The sequence below is a fragment of the Dermacentor variabilis genome, chromosome 4 (assembly GCF_050947875.1).
Source record: "Dermacentor variabilis isolate Ectoservices chromosome 4, ASM5094787v1, whole genome shotgun sequence".
Lineage (NCBI taxonomy): Eukaryota > Metazoa > Arthropoda > Arachnida > Ixodida > Ixodidae > Dermacentor > Dermacentor variabilis.
The window spans coordinates 186,631,688-186,657,585 of NC_134571.1; the positions used below are offsets into that span (position 1 = coordinate 186,631,688).

Consider the following 25,898-nt stretch of genomic DNA (forward strand, 5'->3'; position numbering starts at 1 on the left):
AATAATGGTCCAATATTTTTCCACAATGAAGTACTCCTACTAGCTTATGCAGACCAAGTGGCTGTTCTGTGCGAAGACAATAGATTGCACTGGAAGTTCTGAATTTGGCCCAGCGGTCCTATGAAGGTAGCGGAAGCAGAGTGAAAAGGCGAAAGTACCTGAGTTTTTGGCATGACCACGGTTCAACAACCCCAATGATATTTGCCGGGGTGCCGTGGGTGACCACACCCGTGAAGCACATGGACACGCCACTACATTTCTATCGCCAGAGTGAGTTGAGCTGGCATACGCAGGCTTATGAATTGCATGTTAGTGCAAATAAAGTGTGAGCGTGAAATCGTTATGTTTTTTCTTGTGTTACAATTCGTATATTTTTTATCAGTAAAATGTGTATCAGTAAATGTCAGTATGTGCTAAAAGTGCGTCTTGTAACTGTAAAAGCGCACAAAGACGGGAAGGAAGAGAGAAGACAGGCCGTTATTCATTCCCGTTTTTATGCGCGTTTACGCAAGATGCAAGTAAACCACCTAGCCCAGTTGTCCATTCTATTATGCTACAAGTGCTGCATTGTTCAATAGCTGACATTCGCAGGCAATACTGAACGCAGTGGCCGCATTTCGATGGAGGATAGATGCAAAAACGCCCCTGCACCATGCATTGGGTACATGTTGAAGAACCCCATATGGTTGAAATTATTCCGGAGTCCCCCTTTACTGCGTGCACCATAATCTGTGTTTTGACACGTAAAGCAGCAGGCTTTAATTAAAAATCTGAAGCGTGTTTGCGGTAGAGGACTAGCCGGCCTATCCTTTTTCAGCGTTGGCTAGGTGGTTGCGATGGCTGGGCCTGCTTCTTCTTGAAAAAGGTAGTCAATAGATCTTGGTTTTTAGAGACTCAACCGCGCCTTTGTTACGATCGATGATGCAAACACGATTAAAGAGGGCCCTATCAGACTGCGTTATTTCTTCATAATATGTCCGGTGGATATCACGGATATATGAAATTGGTAGAATCGCGCAGTTATCTAAAATACATATTTTCACGTGAGTATATAGCCACTGTAGAAGGAAAACGGTTGTTTTGTTTCTTTTTACTAATCGCAATAGCATCAATTGATTACCAGATCGGTTCTACCGAACTTTTTTTCTTTATCACACGCTGGTTTGCTGAGTCATTTCAGAAGGATAATCGCTGCGACACAGGCTTTACAGCATAAAGAAAGGTCAGCTGTAGGTATATTTTGCCCGACCTCTGACTGGACTTTAGCTGCTCGCCGTGTAAATTTTATACTCATGTTTTTTTTTGGCTGAATTCATGACAGGAGCATTGGCTCTATGAAAATTATATCCACCAGTTACATACGCAGTGACAATAACTGACTGAATATTCTCGTTCATCACTTACTGTTTTTGGTGACTCATGCTATGCGGACATTTTGTTCATGGTAAGCGGATACTTCAGAAACGGCTGTTTCGGTAGCTTTATACAAAGAACTATTTCTCAATGAAATTGCAGATTCTTTAGCTAATTTTTAACCAAGCTAAAAGCGGCACACTTTTTCTATATTGCCATTTGTCCGCATGCGTCCGTGCGGCTGTGTTTCAAGCAAGTGTCATCATTCAAGCGTTATGAGGCTAAGCGCTTTTTCTAAACTCTTTAACTTAAAGTGCCCATATGAAAGCCGACGCCGAGTATCTATTAGTGCATGCCAGGACTGGCTTTCTCACCGCTATGTCCATTCGCTGGCTGAGCAGGGACAATATTCATTTACTTTTTGCACTGTAGACGCCTTTCTTTTAAACTCAGACGTCCTTACATCTTCTACTTCGTATTCTCAGTCTAGATTCTCTGTGCCATTAAATTTCTTTTAGTAAAACCTCTGCTTTTTTAAATTCATTAACAGAAATTTTTGCTTGACAGTCAATTATCTTAGTGAATCGTCTCGATTACCATACTTCACGAACTATATAATTTGCTGCTCTTATTTCGAGATCTCACGTTGGCATTTGTTCTCCCTGCGCATTAGAAGTTTTGTCTGTGAGTGGCAATTTTAAAATTGTCGATACCCTTTCCTTGTCTCTTTTCCTTAAACACCTGACTCGTGGCCGATACGGGCATGAGTCAGTCTGCGAATGCACCAAAAACATACGGGTCAACAACACTGCATTTCAACATCAAACTTCATTGCTCATGTAAACATTTGTTGGCTTGTATGACGTCGGTTACAACACAACTGAAGGGAATAAATTGCAGTGGAGCTGCTTAGCGTATTCACTGACTCTGTGATCATGAGCATGTGCCTTTGTCGACCAAACAGCTGACGTCATAGAAAGTTCATCACTCAGAAAATTTTAATTCTAAAAGCGAGTAACATATACGTGACAAGGCAGCACAATGCAATGATAAGGGGTTTAATATAAAAAAAGTGCTTGATATATCAAGACACGAACGTATCTATTTGAATACAAGCAACAAAGTACACCAGGGGTAAAATTGCATTTGTGTTTCAGTGTAATAATAAGCAAAAAGGCACGCCAGCAGACCTATTCAGCGCCAACCAAATAACCTCGCTTCTACCAAGACGCCAACGAACATGCATTTTAGATGTAAAGTTTCGTATCATTCTTATGCAAAAACACAGCCCCTTCAGGCGCGATGTATGCATTTGTGAACGCAATTTTTTCCCAGCTATATCCACTCATGGCAAAAAAAAAGCAACAAGCATAGACCTTCAGTTCAATAGTACCCCTGCACACTGAGCGTGTCTTCATTTCACTACATTGTAGTTCCTATTGGTATTGGTGATCACTTTGCTACAATCATCATTACGATTAACCAAACGCTAAACGCACGGAATTCCGGTAACAGTGACAAAAGAAAGCTTCTTTTTCTTCTTTGTAATTGCTGCGGCCAATAATTAACTTGTGCATGAACTTCATGCCTGTGAGTCAGTTTTTTTTTCTATGAAGAAATATGACTCTCCAATAAATATATAGGCAGTCAGAATGGTTCACTAGCAAGTGCACAAGACAACATTCTACCCCCGTGTCTTTCTTTCAATGGAATATCCAGCGCATTGCAAATAAGCTGTGTAAACCTGGCATATTTATCCGCAGTCCATTGATAGTTGGACGAACAAGGCAACAAGGCAATGCACATTGAAGGGGAACTCACTGAAGGACTTGCGCATAGATTTATGTCTCTTAAAGCTGTACCGAAAGTCGAAACAAGGGCGGAGCAATTGCCGACACTTCTTGCAAAGCTGCATACACTGCATCCTCTTCCTCTTTCTCCTTTTTGACAGTCTAGCATGAATGTTGCCTGAAGACTGTGGTGCCTCACTCGAAAAGCAAAATGCTGCTTCAAATCTATATTACTCCGGTGCATCACGTGGATGCTTTATTGTTTGCGATATAGCTTTACCGTGTGCTAGAATGACTAAAGAAACTGGACACCTATATAAACCGCTAGTCTAGCGGACTCTCCAGCATCATTACTATCAGGCCTTGTGTTAAGGCGTCCAAGACTAAGTCTGCCGGGTTCCCTCCAAAATCTGTTTCTGAATATATCAAAGGCCGTATAGTGTACGCACCATTCGTCCAATATATCATAACTCTAGATCGAGTCTCTGATGTCTGACTCTCTGCGTTGGCAAATATTCCGAGGAATATACATTGTATTGTGCATAAATGAACTGTGCAGACAAAACTAGGGATGAGTTGGAATGGGTCGATAAGGTCGCGGTGTCTGCACAAGTGTTCTTTTTTTGACAGAGTAACAGTTTTTGTTTGAAAAGAAAAGTGTTGTAGCAATCCCAGTAAAAAGAACTAGGTTGATTTTTAGTTCTCGTAGTCGCATCCGTCCAGGAATGGGGACACCTTGCCGTACAGGCACTTCTGCTCCCAGCCGGTCCTGCGTGAAAAGGGAAAATCAATGAAGTGTGACTCCTTTAAAGCTTTTGACAAGAGCACAGTGTAACACATCTACGCGGGTGCTGGTGATAACACATTCTGGCCCAATTGAAAATTCGCAACCTTGAAGCTGTAACGTGAAAATGCCGGGAATTTTTTAAAAGGTCCGTAAGGCGGGGGTTAAACCTTCGCAAAATATAATTTGTGGTAAGTAATGATGACCGACAAATTAAGTCAGCCATAACGAGAGAAAAAAAAAAGAAGGAAAGTGAAAGGGGTTCAGTTGGCTAGCATCCACAGGAAAATGTATAGAAAAAGGAGAAATAGAAGTCTCCGTGAACACACGACTCTGTCATGTCGTCAGAGAAAGGACATGCGGTACAAGAAACAGATTATTCACAAGAAGCATATTGCTTCGACCGTTCCTTTATATTCTTTCTTAAGGTCTACTAATATACCAAAAAAGTAAAAGTAACTTCCTAATTACAAGAAGCTGCAAGCTCCGACAACAAAATATGTTATGTTAGACGACAACTTACACCTATTAAAGAACTTCATATTGGTTTATACCAAGCTTGCTGTTAGATATTACTTCATTTGGATATTGCGCCATAAAATCGGACAAGACGAGACAAATCGTTGACCATGCTTCTTTGGTCTTGTCCTGATTTTTCGCGCACTTTTCAAGAAGCCAAGCACCTCAAGTTGCTTAAAAATATCAAGCTGATTTCTTCGCAGTGCATAAATTTGCGCAGCACGGTACAGCGGCACGCACCCATATGGTAGACTCATTAGAGTGTTCATTAGCGCAGCCTATGGCATGTGAGTATCTGCGAGCGTCCGTAGAAACACCTACTAAGACTGGGAGCGTACCTTTCTATGGACATGCCACTCGCCCATAACCTGGCATCATCTTCCCTATAACTTACGATCCGGATCGCCGGAGGTCACTTTTGCTGAAGTTAATTTAATGCGTGTGCCTCATACGTTTCTTGTAACGATAATACAAGATGAGCCTGCCATTGCCTGGCAAAAGCTTGTGAGCGTATTCTCTAAGGAACGAAGCCTATGCAGTTGCCGCATAATCCCTTGGCACTAGAGCTGGATTGAACACATATCAGAATGCTATAGAAGCTATCGAATGACATTTAGAGGCCATGTTCAGCATGCCAAACGTGATTTGTGGGCGAAGTTAGAAAATGTGCGACATAAGTACGCCTTTTGGTAGGATATTACCCACTTTTTACTCATTGTTCTGTTGACTTTTATGTAACATTAAACAGTGCGCAGCTCAGAAATTTTTCAATTGATCACAAAACAACATGGGAGAAACAGTGTGGCCTAAAGCATGTAAATACGTTTAGAAGTTGTAATTGCCCCGTTGGAGGCGTCACAAAATGTCACTGAATATGTCCTGATACGAGATATTTCCAATGCTTTTCGGGGACTAGAGCGTTTCTTGTCTGGGAAATTATAAGCGCCTATATAGGAAACTTTATATGTGCGCCTTAATTGGAAGCTTTAGCTCGGAGTACGGGAAAGAATACACGGGAAAGAACAAGTCGTGTTTCTCGGCAACCACTGCACCGAAATTGATGAGTTTTGTTGCATTAAAAAAATTCATTCATCCAATGAATGTATGAAGCAGTTTTTTTTGTTTACACCGTCGAGTTATCTATAAATATTGTTGAAAATCGAAAATTTTTATATTACAAATGTATAATGTTCACAGCTCTTTAACTCAGACTTAAAAGTCGTATCACAATTCTGTATATCGCTCCTAATAGTGCATCGAAAGGGGAAAAAATTGTGTTTTACCTGGCTCTTCGATGCCTTACTAATATGTAAGTGGGGCTTTCGCTAAACCTTTAAAACATAACTATATCAGGTAAGGTATAAATAAATGTCAAATTTGTCAGCTTTCTAATGTTCCTACTCTTTACATTTACAGAAGTGCGATATGTTCGTGGTGCAGTGTAAGAATTCGTAAAGTTCATGCTTCTATTTTTTCAAAACTTAACAAATGTCGCCAATTTTTTTTTTAAATTCAGGCGCTACATAAAAATTACGCTTCCAACAGTCACTAGAGTATAACTTTATTTATGAAGTGCAACAACTGCGATTAAAATCGGCTCATGGGTTATCTCACAAAACCATATTGGTGTGTACATGTTTTTGAATTAGTGGCATCGGAGTTGGGCCCGAGCTAAGGCTTCCTTTTAAAAGAAACATGCTTCGATATCGTCAGGGTTGTAATTCTGTTGCAGTCGGCATACAGAACTTCTTAGAGCTTTGAGAACGCTCAGGGGCAATTATATCTTATAACCGTTTCTGAAGGCAGACGGCTCAACATTTCCATTTCTACTTAAAACATTGAATACATGTGCGGGAGACTTAACATCGGTTGTTGAGAGTAACATGATGAGCTAAAGAAGTCCTAATCAAGGAGCCATAATTCGTAGACAACCGCGTGTCTAATGCTACCGACGACGAGGCAACAACTATCTATAGCTTCGGCTCTGTGCTCAGTGAGAAACATCCACGACGGCCGCGAAAGAATTCTGCGAGAACATCACAATTGGCATTGCCGGTACAATGCCCGCGCTAGCATGTCACCGCCACCTCGGTTTCAAACGTCACCTCATTGAAATATCAGTTACCCGCCCAGGTCGTACTGTGGCTTTGGCGTTACGTTGCTGAGACCGAGGTTGCGGGATCAAATGCCGGCAAATATTCGATCGTTTCGATGAAGCCAAAATGCAAGAACACCCGTGTACTGAGTGCGGGTTAAAGAACACCAGGTGGTCATGATTAATCCAGAGCCCCCTTCTGCACCGTGTTTCGTAATCAGGCAGTCTTTTTGGCATGGGGGGTAATACCTCAGAATTTAATTTTAATTTCAATGCCAGCTGTCATTCTACCAAACAGGACAAGTACTATACGTTTTTAAGGCTCATTCACACCTGCAACTTGAGGAGGTCGCGCGACCATTTGCGGCTCGCGACCAGAAAGCGACCGAAGGCGACTGATGGCAAACCCGGCTGAGCGCGACCCGCAAGTCGCAATCCCGGAGATTATCGTTCTCAGCGAGAACTCTCGGAATGTGTGGTTGATCGTACTTGGTTGGTAATATATGGTTGATTGTAATTGATCGTACTCGTCTTCACATGTCTGAAGCGTTCGATCACGTCCCTCCCTCAGAACTGTCAGGAAAACTTCTGAATCTTGGCAATGATATGACTGCAGTCAAATGGAGTAAATCAGACCTTTCTTACAGAAAAAAGTATGTCAACTTATATGATGCAAAATTGCGTATTTTCGATACAACGTCGCTGTGCCCCCCTGGCATATGGGCTCCGTCCTGTTCAAGTTTTTCTTATAATATAGATACTACAGATGTCGGTCGTTTTGCCTAATATATCAGGTCGCTTAATTGCACGCGATTTTCGGAAATATTAAAAAAACAGTATTTTACAGAGATTAGGTCGCAAGAAATTTCCCTTTACGCCCAATAAGTGTCTGGGGCGATAATTAGAAAAAGAAAAAATAACTATGACAAGAACTCTAGTGGTAGACTAACTGACAAAAAATAGTACGTTCTCTTTTAATTATGGGAAAACAGGAGATTATGGGAGATGGAAATTCAAGACGATGAGCAAAATAAGAACAAGGTGAAAGCAGGAGCCAACGTTCCGACGATTAAATTTGTCTTCTTCAAGGCGACATATGCTTTCCTTGCCACAGTATATATAGCTGGGGTTCTAAAGGGGAGAGAGCGTAAGGGGAGTCGAGGCGGCAACGAGCGAAGGGGCGATAGCGGCGAGGATGTTCAATTCAGAATAAGGGAGTGCTGTGCACAAGGCCATGGATACCGCCATCTATCAATCACGTACGTATTAACGGTAGTGTGTCAGTCAGCGTGTCTGGTGGTCGTGGGATATCGTGTCTCTGAAAGATAATAGAAGGAGCGGCAGAAATCGGTGCTCATAAAAAAATATATATTGAAGTGGGATAAATAAATAAAAGAAAAAGGAAAAAAAAACTAAAAGAGAAAGAAAACTAATCCACCAAACTAAGAGTTGTTGCCTATAGCTTGAAACTTAGCATAGCGAATAGATCTAAAGCTCCCTTTGAAACGGTTATGCCTATTGGCTGCAATGTCTTGAACTTATGGATAACGTATGATTCTCTGTATTTTCTTTCTCGTTCAGAACGGAAATTTGACTGTAAGATGTAAAGTTTAAATTTATCAAAGTTATAACTAGCTTGGCTAAAATGGTCATCGACGGCTTTGTCCGCGCGGTGTCCGTTTAATCTGACGTCTTGTTTCACCGATATATTGTTTCTTACAGAACGAGCATTCAAGCATATAAATCACGTCCGAACTTCTACAAGTGAAGCCAGATTTGACTTCTTGTGTATAACAATTTGCGGTGCTTTTCATTTTAATGTCACTATGAATGTCCCTGCAGGCTTGCATCTGGTGCGACAACGTGCTTTTATTACGGGCGAATTATGTTAACTGACTTTTGGGCGCACTAACATGACGTTAATGTTCCTGTTGCGGAGATAGGTAACCTTAGGTACATCCGTGAACGCTTTTCTTAGACGCTCGTTACGTGATAATATTGGGTGGTATTTTTTAGGATGTTGTTTATGTTTGGCAGTGCATTAGAATATTTTGTTATGAAGGCTGGCGGTGTGTCAGATTCTGGTGTAGGCTGTTTCTTCGCTAATTGCAACTCTCTCTGCAATCTTGACGCGACATCATAACCCCTGTCGAGAGCAGCTCGTGGATAGTTTTTTTTCTGCTAGCGTTGTTTTAAGGTCATTGAGGTGGTGGATATAACCGTGGTCTTCGCTGCAGATTCTTCGAATTCGTTTGGCTTGTCCGACAAAATTCCTTGCTTGCATCGTCACGGGCGATGACTGTTGTAGTCTAAATATTGCTGGCTATTCGCAGCCTTCCGGTAAAGCGTCGTTCTCAGTTTTCAATTTTCAATGTAGACCGTCGTGTCGAGCAGTAAATTTAATAATCGGGGAAAGTGATTGAAATGGCTAATTAAGTCGGTTAATGCACTTGTGCCGTGTTCCCATATCATAAATATCTCGTCAATCTAACGAAGATAGATGTGGGCTTTTAAAGGGTAGGATTTCAACAGGTCTGCTTCAAGCTGTCCCATGAAAATGTTCACACACGTGGCAGCGAATGGTGTTCCCATCCTAGTGCCGAAAGTTTGCAGTTAGTGAATAGAATAGAATTCGAAACAGTTGAGCATGAGAACAAACCTAAGGGGTGACAGGCACACTTCTGGAGCGTGCGCTTGGGAATTGATTGCAAGGGACTTCGAAACGGCTTCTATTGCTTCCCTCATGGGTATGTTAGTGTAAAGGGCAGAGACATCCAAAGTCACTAGAATAGCGCGGTCGGAAAGGATTTGGTTTTCGTTGATGCCGTCGATAATTCCAAAGAAGTGCGCCGTGTCTTGAACAAAAGATAAGAGGGTGGTGGAGATCTTTGACAGCTGGTGATTTAGGTCGACATGAGATTTATGCCGTGAATATTTTTTCGACGGGAACTTTATGTATTTTAGGAAGAAGATAAAAGCAGTCTGCTTTTTTGTTCTTGGGCATCATGAAGTGATATTCAGGTTGCGTGACTAGTTCCCTGGACAGGAGCTCCACTATTCTGTTTTTCACAGTATTGCTATAGTCTTGAAGTTGGGTTAGAGTCGAGTTTTCTGTAATGGGTGTGGTTGCTAAGTTGTTTGGAGGCCTCATTCTTGTACCTTTTTATAGGCCAGATTACGATACTGCCGCCTATGTCTGCTGGTTTTATACAATATCATTCCTTTCCGCGAGCTCTTTAAGAATTTGGTGCTGAACGAGTGACAAATTTTTGCGTTTCCGGCAATGGCGCGCTGACTCTAGAATTTCCTTTGAGATCAGCTTTATGTGTAAATCCAGTCTGGGAACTGTTCAATTTCCGGTGTCCACGTGCTAGGTGGTCTAAGAGAGTCTCTATCTTGTTTTTCTACCTGTGGCCTATCGAAAAAAAAAGAAACTCCTTGATGCGCATGCGTCTTGAAAACTGTTATATTTTTGTGGAGTTCGTATTCGTTTACTGCGTTGTTTGTCGAACAAAACGTTAGACCACGTTTTAGGAGATCAACTTTCTCGGGGCTTACACTCTGAGATATGTCTACTACGCTGCTGCAGTGCTCTGGATGCTCTCCTGTAGGACTATCGATGCAGCAATGTGCTGTAGGGGTTACATTAGTTTTCTTGGGTTGATCTGCAGCTCTAATACCTTGGTGCTGGTATTTACCTAGTAATATTTCTTTTTTTCTTTTTTCTTTTCTTTATTTATTTATTCCATTTTAATATTTTCTTCAATTTTTTTTTACGAGCACCGGTTTCTGTCACTCCTTCTATTACCTCTTTCAGAGACATTAGCCCACGACCACTAGACACGCTGGCTGACACAAGGCCGTTGACACATGATTGATAAACGGCCGTGTCCCTGGCCTTGTGCGCGGCACTCCTTTATCCTCAATTCGACACGCTCGCCGCTAACACACCTTTGCTCGTTGCCGCATCCGCCCGCCTTACACCCTCTCCCCTTGAGAAGAACCGCCCTATATATACTGTGGCGAAGAAACCATATGTCGCCTTGAAGAAGACAAGTTCACTTGTCGAAACGCTGACTCCTGCTTTCATCTTGTTCTTGTTTTGCTCATCCTGTTTTAATTATATATAAGGGCATCTGCTAGCACGTGTCATCATCGTCATAATCATCAGCCTATTTTATGTCCACTGCAGGACGAAGGTCTCTCCCTGCGATCTCTAATTAACCCTGTCCTGAGGCAACCGATTCCACCTAGAGCCCGCGAATTTCTTAATTTCATAGCTCCACCTAGTTTTCTGCAGCCCTCGACTGTGTTTCCTTTTCTTAGTACCCATTCTGTAACCCCAATGGTCCAATGTGTATCTAACCTGTGCATTACATGACCTGCCCAGCTACAGTTTTTTCTCTTAATGTCAGTTAGAATATCGCCTATATCCGTTTGCTCTCTGATCCAAACCGCTCTCTTTCTGTCTCTTAACGTTATGCCTAGCATTCTTCGTTGCGTCGCTCTTTGCGCGGTCCTTGACTTGGTCTCAAGCTTCTTTTGCAATCTCGAAGTCTCTGCCCTATATGTCCGAACCGGTAAAATGCACTGATTGCACAATTTACTTTTCGACGACAATGGCACACTCTCAGTCAGGATTTGGTAATGCCTGCCGTATGCGCTCCAACCCATTTTTATTCTGTAAATTTCCTTCTCATGCTCAGGGTTCCCTGTGATTAGCTGACCTAGGTACTACGTGCTCCTTCACAGATTCTAGAGGCTGACTGGCGATCCTGAACTCTTGGTCCTTTGCCCGGCTACTCATCATTATCTTTGTTTTCTGCATATTAATCTTCAACCCCACTCTTACACTCCCTCGGTTAAGGTCCTCAATCGTTTGCTGTAACTCGTCTGCAGAGTTCCTGAATACAACAATGTCATCGGCAAATGAAAGGTTGCTGAAATATTCGCCGTCGATCCTTACTCCTAAGCCTTCCCAGTTTAATAGCTTCAATACTTTTTCCAAAAACGCATTGAATAGCATTGGCGAGATTGTGTATCCCTGTCTGACCCCTTTATAAATATCTTCCTATTTTTCTTGCGTAGAATTAAGGTAGCTGTGGAATCTCTGTAGATATTTTCCAAGGTATGTACGTAAGCGGCCTGTACTCCTTCATTACGTAAGGCCTCTATGACTGCTGGTGTCTCTACTTTATCAAATGCCTTTTCGTAATCTACGAAAGCCATACGGAGAGGTTCATAGTACTCTGCAGAATTCTCGATTACCTGATTAACGACATGGATGTGATTCATTATACAGTATCCCTTCCTGAAGCCATCCTGTTCCATTGGTTGACTAAAGTCCAGTGTTGCCCTTATTTTATTGGAGATTATTTTGGTGAATATTTTATATTATACTGGGAGAAAGCTAATGAGCCTATAATATGTCAATTCTATAACTTCTTCCTTTTTGTGGATTAGTACAATGTTTGCATTCTTCCAGTTTTCTAGGACCCTTGCAGTTGATAGACACTTCGTATATATAGGTGACAGTTTTCCAAGCATTATGTCTCCTCCACCTTTGATTAAATCGACTGTTATTCTATCTTCCCCTGCCGCTCTTCCTCGTTTCATGTCTTACAAGGCCCTTCTGATCTCATCGCTCGTTATGCGAGGAGTTTGTGTATCCTGTTCATTACTGTTTCTAATGTAGGTATCCTGATCCCTCTGGGTACTGTACAGGTCATTCCGGAGCTTTTACTACACCTTCGAGAATGCTGATGATATTACCCTGCTTATCTTTGAGTGCATGCATATTGGTTTGGCCTATGTCAATTTTCCTTCTCACTGATGCGTCCATTCTGGCTGCGTCCATTTTTTACGGCTTCTTCAGTCTTTCCCACGTTATAGTTTCGAACATCACCTATTTTCGCCTTGTGGATCAGTTTTGACAGTGCCGCGAATTCTATCTTATCTCTTAAGTTGGACACTTTCATTCTTTGTCGTTTCTTTATAAAGTCCTTTATTACTTGGGAGAGTTTGCCTATTGGCTGCCTTCGTGACTTGCCTCCCACTTCAATTACTTCCTCTGAAGCCAGCCTAGCTATAGTTTCATTCATTCCTCTACGTCATCCGCATCTCTCTGTTCCAAGGCTGCACATTTGTTTGGAAGTACCAGCCTCATTTTGTCAGTTTTTACCCGTACTGCCTCTAGGTTGACCTGTTTCTTCTTGACTAATTTTACTGTTTCTCTCTTCAAATTGAGGTGAATCCTAACCCTCACCAACCTATGATCACTGCACTTTGCCCTACCTATCACTCCCACATCCTGCACTGTGCTGGGATCGGCAGAAAGTATGAAATCAATTTCATTCCTTCTTAGGGCTTTTCCAGGTCCCCTTTCTGTTGCTACGCTTCCTGAAAAAGGTGTTCATTATACGAAACTTATTCATTTCAGCGAATTCTACCAGTATCTCTCCTCTAGCGTTCCTTGAATCGGCGCCGTAGTTGCCAATTGCTTGTTCACCAGTCTGCTTTTTCCCTACTTTTGCATTTAAGTCACCCGTTAATATACGAGGTCTGCTAGAAAAGTATCCTACCTTTGGCTGAAGAAAAAAAGACTGGCATAACTGGAGCGCTGAAAACCTAATCACCCTCAAAGTAGTCTCCTTGGGACTCCACCCACTTCTCCCAGCGGCGCTGCCATCGTTGGAAGCATTCCGAGAAGGCCTCTTTCGGAATGGAGTTTAGCTCAGCTGTCGTTGCAGCCATAATGTCCTCTCTTCTCTGAAATCGCGCTCCTTTCAATGGCCTCTTGATTTTGGGAAACAGCCAGAAGTCGCAGGGGGCCATATCAGGAGGGTAAGGAGGCTGTTGAACTACGGGAGTCTGGTTTTTGCCAAAAAAGTCTGAATCAAGTGCGAGGAATGCGCAGCATTGTCGTGATGGATGCGCCAATTTCCTGTTGACCACAACTCCCTTGCGCCACACAACATCACGTAGGCGACGGAGGACATCCCTATAGTACTCTGTGGTGAGTACTACAGGTGGTGACCCTGTGGTGCATATTCGTGGTGTACCACACCGCGGGAGCCAAAGAACGCAGTCTGCATCACTTTGACGTTGGAGTCCTCCACTACGGCGTGCCTCATAGTCAGAAATTGGTGTGGCACGTAAAACCCCATAACTTCACTGATGCAAGTGCGCTTGTTTCATATCCATCAGGTGTTCTCAAAAAAATAAGGTCGGATGCTTTTCTAACAGACCTCGTAATATACTGAGTTTGCTCTTTTCACATCGCTAATTCAACATCATTAAACTGATCTACTTCCTCACCATCGTGACTGGATGTTGGAGCGTAGGCTTCTACTACCTGTAATGGAATGCATTGAACAGTTCAGTTGGTAGCGTCTGTTCGTAATCAAGAAGGCAGGTCACGCAGAGCAGGAACAGCTGGTTGCCCGAACGGCTCACGCTCGTGCTAAAGCGCCTGCATCCACGCGCCACCGCCGCTTTCTTAAGTAGCGACAACCTTTGTTATGCGCCGCCTTTTCTCCTCACGCCAAATCTGGTTCCGGTATTTCCGGTTCCGGCATTCCCGGTTTAAGAATTCCTGGTTCCAGCGTTTTCACTTCCTGGAGTTGCGCTGCGGGAATTTCCGCTTTGACTGCTGTTACACGATGGTGAGACGCCCGCGCGTGCTTAGTAGAGCTGTGGCAGTAACCATAAAAAGAATGCAAAGGGGACAAGCTGTTGTATTCCGCTGAAGTAGTAGTTCGCGGTCACTGTTTTCCAAATGCACGAAAAACGGCAATGGTCTCCAAGCGCCCAGGCACTACATTCCACTGTACGTTGTCGCTCGTGCCACAACCAGTCGCAGGTTGACGCGAAACAGCGAACACGAGCAGATCGCTGGTTACTATAGGCGGTGGTTCTTGGATGGAATCGCATTCACAGTTTCAACCGCAGCTGGTGCAATTAAAGCCTCTCCAGCGACGCGAAAGTAAACAACGCTAAAAAACAAAATGTAACTTCCACTCGGAACAGGAAGCTGCAGCTACGTAAGTTCCGCTTGGCGCCGGAAGCTAAGGGGGTGAGTAGGAGAGGTACGTGGAGGAGGAGGGCAAGTTGGCGGTACTTAAACTGGTCGGCGGAAACGTGTATGGAGGGGCTTTAGTGCTAAGCACTGGCGATCCGGCTTGCCCACTGGTTCCACTGCAGGCACGGAACAGACGATCTGGCTGGCCTTGTCCTTGTGCTCTTCTTCTTCGTTACAATACCCCCGGTGCAAAAGCGGAGCCATCCTGGCGACTTACGACGTGGAGACAAGCGGGTCATAGAATTGTTTCAGGCGGTGAACGTGAACAACATCCCGCCCACGGCGGCGCTTGTCGGATGTCAGTGTAAGCGGCTCTGTGACATAGTTGACCGGAGAGGTGCGTTCGACGATGAGGTATGGTCCATTATACAGCGAGAGAAGTTTTGTCGAAAGTCCAGGCGTGGTAGAAGGCACGGACAACAAGACAAATGTGCCGGGAGCGAAGTTCGGATTCGTAGCGTCGCCATCACGATTGGCTTTTTGGCGTTGTTGGTCGGCGGAGGTGAACTTTCAGGCTAATCGACGGCATTCCTCGGCGTATCGGGCGATGGCTGAAACGGGAGCACACTCTGACGTGTCTGGTGTATAAGGCAAAACGGTATCGATGGTATGGGAAGGATCGCGACCGTAGAGAAGAAAGTATAGAGAAAATCCTGTAGTACTTTGTGTAGCCGTATTATATGCGTACGTGACAAATGGGAGGAGGATGTCCCAATTTGTATGCTCCGATGAAACGTATATGGCGAGCATATCACCAAGGGTACGATTGAAACGCTCCGTAAGCCCGTTAGTTTGAGGATGGTACGCCGTGGTGGTCCGGTGAACTATGCGGCACTGAGGAAGCAGAGCTTCAACTCCCTGCGACAAAAACACACGGCCTCTATCACTCAACAGCTCTCGAGGTGGGCCATGACGAAGAATGAAAGGATGGAGCAGAAAGGATGCAACATCACTGGCGGTCGCTGCATGAAGAGCAGCGGTTTCAGCATAGCGTGTAAGGTGATCAATTGCGACAATAATCCATCGTTTGCCAGCGGGTGTTAGCGGTAGCGGCCCGTACAGGTCAAGTCCCACACGGTCGAAGGCACGAGCAGGGCACGGAAGCGGCTGTAATAAATCGTGGGCCGGATGAGGCGGACATTTGCGGCGTTGGCATTGAGGGCACGAGCGGATGAACTTTTGGACAAAAGTAACATTCCTCTCCAGTAGTAACGTTGCCGCAGGCGTTCACACATCTTGAAAACGCCTGCGTGTGCACATTGTGGGTCAGTATGGTAAGACGCACTCATGTCAGAACGCAAAGTCCTAGGGATAACCAGGAGCCACTTGCGACCATCGGGCTGGTAGTTGCGTCGACACAAGAGGTTATCCCAGACAGCAAAATGGGCAGCCTGGCGACGCAGGGAGCGGGAGATGGGAGATGCAGGCGAGCCAGAAAGGAGATCCAGAACAGAGGCCACCCAAGGATCCTTGCGCTGTTCTCATGCGCAGGTGTGGATGTCGACCGAGGATACCGCCTCGGGACAGAGCGGTACAGAGCGTGAGCGTCAGTGTGCTTGCGACCTGAGCGGTAGATGACGGGTATGTCGTATCCTTGAATGCGCAGAGCCCAGCGGGCAAGGCGTCCAGACGGTTCTTTTAAAGAGGATAACCAACAAAGGGCGTGATGGTCAGTAGCCACATTGAAAGGCCTGCCGTATAAATAAGGGCGAAACTTCCCGAGTGCCCAAGCGATGGCCAATCATTGTTTTTCTGTGACGCTGTAAATGCGTTCCGCTTTGGTCAGCGGACGACTGGCGTACGCAACAACGTACCCAGAGTAGCCAGGCTTGCGCTGCGCAAAGACAGCGCCAAGGGCAACATCACAGGCAGCGATATGCACTTCAGTTGGGGCGGTGGGGTAGAAGTGTCGCAGTATAGGCGGAGACGTCAGGAGACGGCGTAAGGTCATGAACGCGGTGTCGCATGCAGGAGACCAGGAAGATAGGTCGTTGGCGCCACTTAAGAGTTGTGTCAGAGGTGATACAATTGAGGCAAAATTGCGAACAAAGCGCCTGAAGTAAGAACAGAGGCCGATTAGGGCGCGGAGTTCTTTGAGTGTCTTAGGTTTAGGAAACTCTGCCACAGCGCAAAATTTTGATGGGTCGGGGCAAATGCCGTCTTGTGATACGACGTGACCTAGAATTATGAGCTTGCGCTTGGCGCACTGGCACTTTTTCAGGTTCAGTTGCAGGCCTGCGTTGGTCAAGGACGTCAAGAGTTGCCTAAGGCGAAGAAGATGCGTGCTGAAATCAGGGGCGAACACAACGATGTCGTCGAGGTAGCATGAACACGTGCTCCATTTTAGACCACCCATGATATTGTCCATCATTCGCTCAAACGTAGCAGGCGCATTGCATAGGCCAAATGGCATCACATTAAATTCGTATAAACCATCTGGAGTAATGAATGCAGTTTTAGGGCGATCAACTGCTGACATCGGCACCTGCCAGTAGCCCGAGCATAAATCCAACGAAGAAAAGAATTCAGCGCCTTGCAAGCTGTCCAGAGCGTCATCAATGCGAGGTAGAATGTAGACGTCTTTTCGCGTTATCTTATCAAGACGGCGATAATCGACGCAGAACCGAATGGAACCATCTTTTTTTGTGACGAGAACCACCGGTGATGCCCACGGGCTATTGGAAGGTCGAATGACGCCGCGCTGAAGCACGTCGTCCACGTGCTCACTGATCACCTGACGCTCCTTGGCGGATACGCGGTACGGGCGCTGCCGCAATGGCGCGTAGGAGCCAGTGTCGATGTGGTGGCTGACGGCTGACGTGCGACTCAGAGTAGGCTGAGTGACATCAAAAGAAGAACGGAAATGGTCAAGCAGGTGAAGAAGCTGGGAGCGCTGCTCGGAAGTAAGGCCATCGGCAATGAAAGGTGTGAATAAGTCAGGTGATGGCGGAGCAGAAGTATAAAGTGCACAGAAGTCAGTAAGCTCTGCATACGAAGCATCCGGCACGTCGGTTTTAAACATGTCACCAAGAGGCTGAACATGGCGAAGTGCTTCGCCGCAAAGAGCCGTCAGGGCTGTAGGAAGCGGATTGCAGACAACGATGGCGCTGAGACCGGCTGAAATGTCAAGCGTGGCGAAAGGGAGGGGAAAATCTTTGTGGGTTATGAAGAGTTCCGAAGGAGTGAAGAGGACAGTGCCTTCAGAGACAGTGCCACAGAAGACGGGAACAACAACGGACGAGTACGGTGGAGTACGGGAAGAGAAGGGGCGCCGACGAGGGGCACGTCACACAGAGGCGATAATTCTACTTCAGCACGTGCACAATTGATGACGGCGTTATTTCGCGAAAGAAAGTCCCGCCTAAGTATCACGTCGTGAGAGCAGGACTGCAGAACCACAAACTCCACAATATAGAGAACGCCCTGAGTAACAACTCTAGCTGTGCATGCTGCTGAACTGGCTGGGCGCTTGCTGTGCGAAGAGAAAACCCAGAAAGTGGCGTCGTAACTTTTCGTAAGGCGCGAGAGAGGCGTTCGTTTAGGATAGACACAACTGCTCCAGTATCAATTAGGGCAACGGTAGGGACGCCGTCAACAGTAAGGTCGACAACGTTCGAAGGCGACAATGGAGGACTTGCACAGATCGATGGCGACGCAGTTCCTGCCTCCTGAACTGCGGCGCTTAGTTTTCCTCTTGCGTGGGTGAAGGGCGCCGACGCATGGGGGATAACGAGTGGCGACGCGGGGAAGGCGAACGACGTGTAAGGAGCGGGAGCTCGGCTGGTGGCCTGTTCGACTGCCGACTAAAGTAAGTGTCGTGAAAAGGTTACACGTCGGCGTAGGAAGGCGACTGCACCAACCCATCAGAGTGCAGCATGCGGCGACGGCAGAGTCATGCAACATGGCCGCGAATACCGCAGGCATAACATATGGGCCGGTTGTCTTGCGTGCGCCAATGATTAGTAAAGGCAGGAGCAGGTCGATTAACGGGATGATGAATGGGTGGTAGCGGCCGTAGATGTAGCGCAACGAGGGGTTGACGAGGAGGCTGCGCGGCGACGGATGCATAAGTAGGTGGCGCGGCGCCAGGATACAGCTGATGTTGCATTCGTAGAGCCTCAGCACCTTGAGACTGCGCGGCGACGGATGCGTAAGTAAGTGGCGGGGCGACAGGGTACTGCAGATGCTGCATTGGCAGAGCCTCAGCAACTTGCTCGTCAATAACCCGCCAGATCGCAGGGGCGAGCGGTGTAGGAGGCTGTGACGGCAGCGGCTGCTGTTGGGGTAGCTCAGCGAAGGGCAGTAGAGAAAGCTGACGTGTAATTTCCTCCCGCATGAAAGCTTGGATTTGTGTGAGCAGGGGGGAGCGATCAGGGAAGACTGTCATGGAAGAGAGGGCCTCGTCAGCCACCGAGGGGCGCCTGGTCAAATCGCGCTGCCTCCTCAACTCGTCGTAGCTTGGCACAAGTTTATGAGATCTGCTACGGTACGCGGACTCTTGGCGATCAACATTTCGAAAATGTCATCGGCGATGCCCTTCATCATCATCATCATCAGCCTGGTTACGCTCACTGCAGGGCAAAGGCCTCTCCCATGCTTCTCCAACAACCCCGGTCATGTACTAATTGTGGCCATGCCGTCCCTGCAAACTTCTTAATCTCATCCGCCCACCTAACTTTCTGCCGCCCCCTGCTACGCTTCCCTTCCCTTGGAATCCAATCAGTAACCCTTAATAACCATCGGTTATCTTCGCTCCTCATTACATGTCCTGCCCATGCCCATTTCTTTTTCTTGATTTCAACTAAGATGTCATTAACTCGCGTTTGTTCCCTCACCCAATCTGCTCTTTTCTTATCCCTTAACGTTACACCTATCATTCTTCTTTCCATAGCTCGTTGTGTCGTCCTCAATTTGAGTAGAACCCTTTTAGTAAGCCTCCAGGTTTCTGCCCCGTAGGTGAGTACTGGTAAGACACAGCTATTATATACTTTTCTCTTGAGGGATAATGGCAACCTGCTGTTCATGATTTGGGAATGCCTGCCAAACGCACCCCAGCCCATTCTTATTCTTCTGATTATTTCCGTCTCATGATCCGGATCCGCCGTCACTACCTGCCCTAAGTAGATGTATTCCCTTACGACTTCCAGTGCCTCGCTGCCTATTGTAAATTGCTGTTCTCTCCCGAGACTGTTAAGCATTACTTTAGTTTTCTGCAGATTAATTTTTAGACCCACTCTTCTGCTTTGCCTCTCCAGGTCAGTGAGCATGCATTGCAATTGGTCCCCTGAGTTACTAAGCAAGGCAATATCATCAGCGAATCGCAAGTTACTAAGGTATTCTCCATTAACTTTTATCCCCAATTCTTCCCAATCCAGGTCTCTGAATACCTCCTGTAAACACGCTGTGAATAGCATTGGAGATATCGTATCTCCCTGCCTGACGCCTTTCTGTATTGGGATTTTGTTGCTTGCTTTATGGAGGACTACGGTGGCTGTGGAGCCGCTATAGATATCTTCCAGTATTTTTACATATGGCTCATCTACACCCTGATTCCGTAATGCCTCCATGACTGCTGAGGTTTCGACTGAATCAAACGCTTTCTCGTAATCAATGAAAGCTATATATAAGGGTTGGTTATATTCTGCACATTTCTCTATCACTTGATTGATAGTGTGAATATGGTCTATTGTTGAGTAGCCTTTACGGAATCCTGCCTGGTCCTTTGGTTGACAGAAGTCTAAGGTGTTCCTGATTCTATTTGCAATTACCTTAGTAAATACTTTGTAGGCAACGGACAGTAAGCTGATCGGTCTATAATTTTTCAAGTCTTTGGCGTCCCCTTTCTTATGGATTAGGATTATGTTAGCGTTCTTCCAAGATTGCGTTACGCTCGAGGTCATGAGGCATTGCGTATACAGGGTGGCCAGTTTCTCTAGAACAATCTGTCCACCATCCTTCAACAAATCTGGTGTTACCTGATCCTCCCCAGCTGCCTTCCCCCTTTGCATATCTCCTAAGGCTTTCTTTACTTCTTCCGGCGTTACCTTTGGGATTTCGAATTCCTCTAGACTATTTTCTCTTCCATTATCGTCGTGGATGCCACTGGTACTGTATAAATCTCTATAGAACTCCTCAGCCACTTGAACTATCTCATCCATATTAGTAATGATATTGCCGGCTTTGTCTCTTAACGCATAAATCTGATTCTTGCCAATTCCTAGTTTCTTCTTCACTGTTTTTAGGCTTCCTCCGTTCCTGAGAGCATGTTCAATTCTATCCATATTATACTTCCTTATGTCAGCTGTCTTACGCTTGTTGATTAACTTAGAAAGTTCTGCCAGTTCTATTCTAGCTGTAGGGTTAGATGCTTTCATACATTGGCGTTTCTTCATCAGATCTTTCGTCTCCTGCGATAGTTTGCTGGTATCCTGTCTAACGGAGTTACCACCGACTTCTATTGCACACTCCTTAATGATGCCCACAAGATTGTCGTTCATTACTTCAACACTAAGGTCCTCTTCCTGAGTTAAAGCCGAATACCTGTTCTGTAGCTTGATCTGGAATTCCTCTATTTTCCCTCTTACCGCTAACTCATTGATCGGCTTCTTATGTACCAGTTTCTTCCGTTCCCTCCTCAGGTCTAGGCTAATTCGAGTTCTTACCATCCTGTGGTCACTGCAGCGCACCTTTCCGAGCACGTCCACATCTTGTATGATGCCAGGGTTAGCGCAGAGTATGAAGTCTATTTCATTTCTAGTCTCGCCGTTCGGGCTCCTCCACGTCCACTTTCGGCTATCTCGCTTGCGGAAGAAGGTATTCATTATCCTCATATTATTCTGTTCCGCAAACTCTACTAATAACTCTCCCCTGCTATTCCTAGTGCCTATGCCATATTCACCCACTGCCTTGTCTCCAGCCTGCTTCTTGCCTACCTTGGCATTAAAGTCGCCCATTAGTATAGTGTATTTAGTTTTCACTCTGCCCATCGCCGATTCCACGTCTTCATAGAAGCTTTCGACTTCCTGGTCATCATGACTGGATGTAGGGGCGTAGACCTGTACAATCTTCATTTTGTACCTCTTATTAAGTTTCACAACAAGACCTGCCACCCTCTCGTTAATGCTATAGAATTCCTGTATGTTACCAGCTATATTCTTATTAACCAGGAATCCGACTCCTAGTTCTCTTCTCTCCGCTAAGCCCCGGTAGCACAGGACGTGCCCGCTATTTAGCACTGTATATGCTTCTTTTGGCCTCCTAACTTCACTGAGCCCTATTATATCCCATTTACTGCCCTCTAATTCCTCCAATAGCACTGCTAGACTCGCCTCACTAGATAACGTTCTAGCGTTAAACGTTGCCAGGTTCATATTCCAATGGCGGCCTGTCCGGAGCCAGTGATTCTTAGCACCCTCTGCTGCGTCGCAGGTCTGACTGTGCTTCAATTTCTCATTTTCGGGCATAGAAGCATCCACACGTTTGCATAGGTCGAGAACCTATTCGATATAACAGGTGAATGTTTCACCGGGTTGTTGCGCTCGCTCTCGTAACCGCTGCTCGGCGTGCAACTTGTGAACGGCGGGGCGACCGAAAACTTCAGCGAAACTGGCCTTGAACGCTGACCAGGACTGAAACTCGGCTTCGTGATTTTTAAAAACCACAGGTGAGCCACTCCCGCAAGGTAGAAGATGACGGCATTTAACTTGGCGGTATCGCCCCATCGATTGTGCAAGCTCACCCGTTCGTTGGTAGACAACCAGTCATTGACGTCCTGCTCATCCGTACCGCTCAAAACCGCTGGATGGCGTTGAGGGACAGCGCCAGAGCAGGCAACGGAGGGTGGCGGCGACGTCGGCTGGGGAGAGTCAGGCATGACGGGAGGCAGAGTCCGAGACCGGAGTTCCAGGGTGTAGATGTTCTTGAATACCCAGCACTTGTAATTGTACAAGACTTGTACAAGTCTTAGCAAGGCTCGCGCTCGTGCTAAGCACTGGCGATCCGGCTGGCCCACTGGTTCCACTGCAGGCACGGAACAGACGATCTGGCTGGCCTTGTCCTTGTGCTCTTCTTTTTTATTACATCTATACGTCATATTAAGTTTGATTACGACTACTGCTACCCTGTCATTATTGCTGCAGAATTCGTCAATGTTGCCTGTTATGTCCCTATGGATTAGGAATCCCACCCCGTATTGCTTCTTATATGGGAGACCTCTATAGCAGAGTACATGGCCGGTATTCAATAATGTATAAGCCTTACCAGTTCTCCTAATCTCGCTAAGGCGGATGATATCTGATATTTGATATCTGATATCTGTGTGATAGTTCGTCAAAGAGTCCTGCTAAGCGAGCTTCGCTCGACAGAACTCGACTGTTACATCTTCACAGGGTCAGTTTCCATTGGCGTCCTGTCCGGACCCAGAGATTCTTAGCACCCTCTGCTGCGTTACAGGTCTGATAGGCTACCTTGATCAGGTGCTCCGCAGCTGCTGGGGACTGAAGGCCATGGTTAAGTACTTGAGTGTTACTATACCAGATAATTTTAAGTGGAATACTCACATTAAAAATTACAAGGACTCTTAAGATCTCTCTCAGGAGGTGAACGGCGAAAGCCTACTCTTCTTCCTCTTATCATTTTCCTTTTTCTCTTTGCCTGTTCTCTTTATATTCTTTCTTTTATACGTAACTGCTAACTACTAAGCATGTTTAGTCATTTGTAATCAATTGTGGCCATTAGAAGCCGTCTTTAGACATGTAGGTTTTGTCATTGTCATTAGTAGACATTACAAGTCACTTCAGCCATTATTAGTCATTACTGGTCATTACTGAGCATTTTACTCATTTCTAATCAATTGAAGTCCGTACAACTCGTCGTTAGACACATTGGTCATTTTGTAGTCATGAGTAAAAATTACAAGTCATTTCAGTCATTATTAGTGATTACTGGTCATTACTATGCATTTTTAGTCATTCGTAATCAGTTGTAGGCCTTACAAGCCGTAGTTATACATGTTGGTCATTTCACAGTCATTAATAGCCGTTACGACTCATTTCAGTCACTATTAGTCTTTACTGATCACTAGTAAGCATTTTCGGTCAATTGTATTCATTTGTGGTCATTACAAGCCGTCGTTAGGCATATTCGTCATTTAGCAGTCATTAGTAGTCATTACAAGTCATTAGCAGTCATTATTAACCATTACTAGTCATTATAAACCTATATGAATCTCTATTATAATGTTATAATTCATTAACTGTCACTATCGACCCTTTTACCTTATTTAATCTGTCTTTAATCTGTCTTCATATGGCGCAATGACGCTTCGGCGGACACACCGGCGGTGAGGGTATGCTGACACAAACTTCACCATGAGCCTTGAAAGGCTCTCGCCTTAAAACTTAAGCAGCAAAGCAGAAAAGGAATCACCGTTCTCGGAAAGAAAATTATTCCTTGTACCCACTACAGCCAAATTAACGGCTTATTTAACCATTATCAGGCCAACTAGGGATACGCATGCGTCGTATGGGATCTGCACCAGGCCATCTCGGATTGATAAATTAGAAAAGGTACAAACGAGAGCAGCGTGATATAATTTATCAAGGAGCTGAATTTCGGTCTCCGTAAGTGAGATGTTGGCCGAGCTAAACGTGCCTCTACTTTAAGATAAGAGAAAAGGAGCGAAGTACAAATTTTGAGTTCCTGCATAATGGCCCTTTCAATTTAAATGCAAGCTTATACCTAAAGCGACGTTCGCCTGGTACCCTTGCTCGTACAAACGAGAAATACGTACCCATGGTACGAAGAATTACGTGCTTTTAAGTACTGATTCTCTTCAAGGATCACATACGAGGGGAATTCATTGCCATGTCGTGCAGTATATACTCCCTAGGTCAGTTTGAAGAAATATTGCTCAGGTAATGTTCTGTTCGTAAATAGCCCTGTGTTGATTCTACTTTGTTTGTCTTCGTGTGTGTACTGCATCTGTGGTGCATGCTTGCTCGGCACGCAACGTTGCCGTGTGTCTTTCGGTGTATTTGCGGGCCTCTTTCACGCTCGGAAAGACACTCTTATTTACCGCGTAGTGAGCAACAGAAAGCTGTATCGGGAGTTTTTAATGTTGCTCTGCAATGTTCTCAGTGAAATTTTTCATCTAGTTACAATATTTGAGAAGTTGATAAAGTAATTAAGACTAATTGTGTAAGTAAGCCGAATGCAAAAATAATCTCACTATCTCCAAGAGACGGCAAAGATTACCTTGGTTCTGTCCAGCTACGTCGCATTTACATATTTTTTAAATCTTGGTGCATATATAGTTTGGACAGCCTGCATATTATTCCTTGTGAAATGTAAAGCTTCTTCTGCCATGTATGAAAAGTTGTACGTAGGTACACTTCCGTATGTTGCTTTTTCTTCCCTGCTTTTCAATGGCCCGACAGGGCTTACAGTACAAATATGTATAAAGATATTAAATAGAATGAAAAATTTGGAGCATCATGCACACAGATATAGCCTTCTGTGGAGAGTTACTTCGGTAACCCCAGGCTAGAAATCACTACTGATATATTCGACGATAAGCAGTGAAAATCACGCATGCTACTGTACTCAGCAAACTTATGAAGAATTTGAGCATAAAATGAATTATTAGCTCACTGCTGCGTGGACAAAACAAACGTTGGAGCCGCCAAGCACGCCACAAAGCGAAATAAACAAGATTTCACACTCTAGCTGCAACAATAAAGACTGCGAACACTGGGCGGTTTGTGTGCACCTCGATCAAATCAATCAGTCAACAAGGAACTTTAACAAAGCGACCGTTTCGAAACTGCTCAGAGAAAGCGCAAATATCCGGCACACAATCATTTACTCACCAGTACTTGAAGCCCCACAGGTGCCGGACCAGCGCTGCGCAGCGGATATCGTCTTCAAGGTTTTCATCCAAGAATGCTGGAATGAAACAGCGGGCTTCTGGAACTTGCGCTTGAAATTAAAACTATCCGGTGCTATCGTCCACCGTCAAGCATGAAAGCAACATTTTGTGAGGTTTTATTCTCGCGCAATTTAGCCCGTGTGCGGCCATTTCGGTGACAAAGTATTGCGTATGCGCTGTAAAGTGACACGTTAGGACAGCGTCCGCAACGTATAGTTGCATAATCACACAGCGCCAACGACCTATACATGCCTGACGGTGACGGCCGGAAGCGCGACGGTGTGCCTGAAGGCTGTTTCACATACTGCGACTGCAACGACGAAAATCGGTGCTGTCGCACGCGTCGCAAT

General features: G+C 45.2%; 1 long non-coding RNA gene across 1 annotated transcript; it reads right to left on the reverse strand.

Annotated features, from left to right (window-relative positions):
* Nucleotides 1-3,742: 3,742 nt before the first annotated feature.
* Nucleotides 3,743-25,568, reverse strand: LOC142578098 (uncharacterized). Its single transcript, XR_012827165.1, has 2 exons — nucleotides 25,490-25,568; nucleotides 3,743-3,912 (listed from the first exon to the last, which is right to left on the reverse strand). It is a non-coding gene; the product is annotated as an uncharacterized LOC142578098 (long non-coding RNA).
* Between the last annotated feature and the right edge of the window lie 330 nt (nucleotides 25,569-25,898).